Source organism: Mus musculus, chromosome X (assembly GCF_000001635.26).
Source record: "Mus musculus strain C57BL/6J chromosome X, GRCm38.p6 C57BL/6J".
NCBI classification, from domain to species: Eukaryota; Metazoa; Chordata; class Mammalia; order Rodentia; family Muridae; genus Mus; species Mus musculus.
In genome coordinates this window covers 123,209,661-123,214,547 of record NC_000086.7, presented here as the reverse complement: position 1 = coordinate 123,214,547, position 4,887 = coordinate 123,209,661, and the positions used below count along the sequence as shown (strand labels likewise).

The window sequence follows — 4,887 nt, the reverse complement described above, 5'->3', positions numbered from 1 at the left end:
GATGGAAGCAAACCATGCATTACCATTCTGTTTTCCCTCTACCCAAGGTAAACTAGATTTTTCCCTTGTGCACAGTGAGGTGACTTGATCCTGCTATTTGGTTAAACATGGCCTACAACTAACTAACTTTCTTTCTTTCTTTCTTTCTTTCTTTCTTTCTTTCTTTTTTTCTTTCTTTCTCTCTTTCTCTCTCTCTCTCTCATTTTTCTTTCTTTCTTTCTTTCTCTCTCTCTCTGTTTCTTACTATTGGAATCTCAGAATTTTCATTTTTCCCAAGGGTACCAAAATCCAAGTATCCTAAGAGCATCCCCTACATACATATGGGCCTCAAATATAATGCTCCAATCATGAGCTTTAGATCATTTCCCTCCAACCATGGTCCCTAGGAAATTATACTTCACTTAATTCTGCCCTGCATTAACAGAGCCTGAAACTTAGGTCATCTATCCTTCATACCATCCTTCATGCAAACACCCATATAACTGATGATAAGCTTCAAGAGTGCTTAGAGACTTACAGTCATGCCTGATGCATAATGCTTGTATTGCTGCCAGGCTTACCAAGGTGTATGTGAAGATGGGAATCTTCTAAGTTGTGAAGCAGTCCTACCTCTACTGCTTAAGGTAGGCTAGGTCACTCCCTTATCCCTAAAGAGATTTGGGACATTAAGCAGACTCTAATTCTGCTTTAATCTTCTACTCCTAAACATCAATACTTAGACCACTAATTTGTGCCCATTATATATCAAATGCATCCTCTGTATACATGAGGGTCCAATATCTGTCTTGTAAGCCTGATGGGCCTGAGATCATCTCTACCTGCCCCAGGCCCCAAACTTCACTTCCAGTCAAAAAGGTCTTCAATAATTACCCTCTCTGACCAGGAAGGTTTCCAAACTATTCTCTATCTGATGGAGGGCAAAAATTTCCATTTAACTGTGTCTCACATCGAACTCCTCATTTGAAAGGGGCACCAGAATGACTCTCTTTGTTCCAGCAGTTCTCAAATTCACATCCTCGGTCGAAGAGGTCTGTAAATGTCATCCTGTCATACCAGGGCTTCAGTGCCTCTCCCTCTGCCTATTGGAGCCTCAGACACACGACATCTAGCCATAAATATTTCCTCTTCTCCCTCTGTCTATTGGGCAACAAAGCCTTCTCCTAATGCCCATATTGGACTGAAATATTTCCTTTTTTTTTCCAGTGGTGGACTCATACCTACCCTCTCTTGCAAAGTGTAAATAGATCTTGTCTTATTGACTATGTGTGCCTGCTATATCCCAACTGTCTAAGATTACTTCCAAACTTCTTCCTGCTACAAATATTCGGAGACATTACTCCATTCAAGAAAAGTGGCCTTGCTCTTATGTCATCTGACTAAAGGCTTCATAGACCAAAGATAACCATCCAACCTATTGGAATACTGAAACAATTGCTGCCTGCTGTCCACACATCACATAAAATATGTGGATATTCTCAATTCTGCAAAAAAGAATTGGAAGCTGATCAAGCAATACTGGAACTTCCTCTGCTTCAGAAGGTATTTTCATTTTCTCCAGTGTGAAATGGTATTTCTTATTTATTGAAAATAGCCAGAGATTTTACCCCTCTGACAAGTAGGTTTAGAATTTCACATTTGCAAAGTGTCACAGAAATGCTGCTGATGACCAGAGTGCTTCAACTTCCTTATTCTCATGAAGTTTGCCACATTACCTCTTTGATGAAGGGCACAACCATCCTACATCTGTGCAAAACTGCCCAAGCTCCTCCCCTATCTTACTTAGGAAGATTTAGACATTCACAACAGAGAGTGCTCCAATTGTGTCAGCACAGTGTGTTTGAGGAAATCCCCCAGATTCACCATCTTCCCAGGAGATGTCCTACCTATCACTTCTAATTTGGGTGGTCTGGGAAGCACTGTTCTGACCTAAGAGATTTCAGAACACTCTGGACTGAGATCCCAAACAGAAGAGTATCAAGGTAAGGGTAAATCAGATTACTATCTTTGTTGTGTTTCCTTAGACAGAGACATCCTGGCCTCCATGCAGAGGAATGTGTGGATGGACATATATTTAAGGAAGACACTAAACCAGAGACTACTACATTACACCCTCTTAGAAGACTTCTAAGATTGTTGTCATGCCTACCATGGACATTCAGATGATGTGTATTCTTGATTGTGATTTCAAGTTTGGAGCTGATGAAGGAGTAAGTACCTGGAATGTCCTGTAATTCTCAAGGTATCAATCAGTGTTCAATTTCTGCTCAATAGTGATGCAGACTTAGGAATAACAGGATAAAACTATTCTATACAATCCTATGAAGCTCCTATCGCCATCCTTCTATTTTAGAGAATCTTAGATCTATCACCAATCCCAAGACGGGCAGAAACAATTCTTCTCCTGCACGTAGGGATACTGCATATGTCTCCCCTTACCCAAAGTATTCCAATTACTGTCTTTTACTCAATTGGCTTTTAGACTATACCTGAAATATTCCACTTCTCAACAAAGGATCTACCAGCCCTCCCAGTTCTAATAGAGAGCTACAGTCCACCAATATCCAAAGGGTTCTCAGACATTCTAAATATGCCCCTGTGGGATTAAACTTACTAAGTCTATTTTATTGGGCCTGAGATCCTTCTGCTTTGACAAAGGGATTCCAATCTACTAACTCTGAGTTACCAGGGGCCTCAGATCTCATTTTCCCCAAGTGGTCATCAAATATGCCTTTCTGTCCAATAATGACCTTGCAATGTTCTCCTCTGATGCAGACACTTAGACACCCCCCCCCAATTTTAACTCCCAAATGGACCTCCAGACCACCCAAGCTTAAAGTACCTGAGCCGAACATTAAGAAGTACAGCCCAGAACAAAAGCTCATTTCCTCAAGGCAGAAACTAAAATGATGTACTCCTCACCATTCATACCTAGACCCAGGAGATGAACATATGCCTGAGAAGAACTAGTGTCGAACTGTCAGCCAGGTTTTTGATGAGTGCTCAGACTGCTTCCTGATCCGGCACCACATTTACTGCAGTGGACAGATGCTCTAGTCTCTGATGAGGAGTTGCTAGCTGTTAGGAAGTACCTGGAATGGGCTCCACTGCATGAGGTAGGCTGTGTCTTTGATCTCAGGTCAAGGAAATAACATGCAAATTTAAACTCTACCCAACCAAAAATACTAGTTTACCTGTACAAAGGGGTTTTAGATTTCCAATTTCTCACAAAGATGCCCTCGTGCATTTCCCCTCTGACCTCTAGGGTCCTATCTATTTTCCATGGCTCATAGGGTCTCATTTCTTCCCAATGTCCATTACCCACTCACCTCTGTCCACTAATCATACATCTCTGATTAGTGTTGGGGATGTTCTTGGTATGACACTAAGGCCATCAATAGTGCCTACATCCCATTTCTGAATAATTGGATCTTATATTCCACCTCTGTCCAAGGGTACTTCAGAAAGACCTTTCTCATTACATGGGGTCTTTATAGTAGCACCTTTATGCAACAGGCCTCTGGTTGTACTTTCTGGCCAAGCAGGTCTTACACTTCATTTAAAGAGGTGCCACATTTACACAATGTAGACAAAGAGACTTTGAGCATTCTCATACTCATCAATATAACATTCCTCCCCTCAGGTTTGAAGTCTCCAGAGCAGCAAGGAGAGTGGGGAGTAGAACTCAACTTTAGGGCACTCATCATCGATGGATTGTTCCCAACCTTAGTATACAGACATGGTTGGTTGAACACAAACCTGTCAGGCTGATAAAGCACTAGACATCTACTAACGTCCTTGAAACCATGTTCAGATTGCTGCACATCCTCCTGAAGATGCCACGGATGACATGGTTCCTTGTGATTTTTGTTCTCTTCTTGTGTTGCTGTTTTCTTTTAACTTTTGAAGAGGATACTTTATTAGCATGTTGCTATGTTAGTCATCTCCTGGCATTAGAAACCAACATCCCACTGCTTAAATGTTTTACATTTCCTACTCTTTTTGGAAAACATAATGAATGCACATCATTTTTTCCTATTGTTTCAAAGACATACCACTATGTAATTCAACTTTACAATTGTAATCATTTTGACCAATATTCACATGAATATAAATTTTATGTGTAAACTTCTTCCTGTGCTGTGTTATTTTCCACCAGATGACAGTTTCATTTGAGGTCATTTGGAAGATCATTCCTTACTATGTGTCTTTAAAAGATATATTTTGGAGCTGAGGGGTATGACTGAATATCTTCAGCACAATAAATATCTTCTGTAACATTACTATCTAGTGGATTATAAGTATCAGGTTGTACACAGTAGTAACTAAAGTAATGAACAAGTTTGAGAAAGATTTTAGGGTGTAATCTCTCATAATATACAGAAACAAAGGAAATCCTAGATATTAATCAAATCTATGCACACCAAATGAACATTGTAGGTTTTGTGGGTTTGTTTGTAAATGTCTTTGTAGTTCAAATGTCCAGCCTTTATGTCTTAATTGAGGATTGTAAACAATGCTCAGGGTGTGTGTGTGCAGTAAAGGGCACCAAGTCTTTAGTGTTTAGATTAATATCACATTTAATTGTCTGTCTATCCATCATCTATATATGTATGTATGTATGTATGTATGTATGTATGAATGTATATATGTATGAAGTAATGATTGAATGTATTTATGTAGATATGTATGCAACTATTTCTCTATCATCTACCTATCACTCTCTCTCTTTCTATTTCTCTCACCCTATTTCTCTGTTTATCTCTCATGCATGAATATATGTATGCATGTAGCTAGGTAGGTGTGGTAGTTTTAATGTAATTGGTTCTCATCGGCCCATAGGCAGTATTTGGATGACTAACCTTGTTGGACTAAGTGTTTCTTTGTTGG

General features: G+C 39.7%; 1 long non-coding RNA gene across 1 annotated transcript; it reads left to right on the top strand.

Annotated features, from left to right (window-relative positions):
* Nucleotides 1-1,244: 1,244 nt before the first annotated feature.
* On the top strand, nucleotides 1,245-4,128 carry Astx6 (amplified spermatogenic transcripts X encoded 6). The gene is made up of 4 exons (NR_152852.1): nucleotides 1,245-1,539; nucleotides 2,022-2,207; nucleotides 2,933-3,113; nucleotides 3,641-4,128. It is a non-coding gene; the product is annotated as an amplified spermatogenic transcripts X encoded 6 (long non-coding RNA).
* The last annotated feature ends 759 nt before the right edge of the window (nucleotides 4,129-4,887 follow it).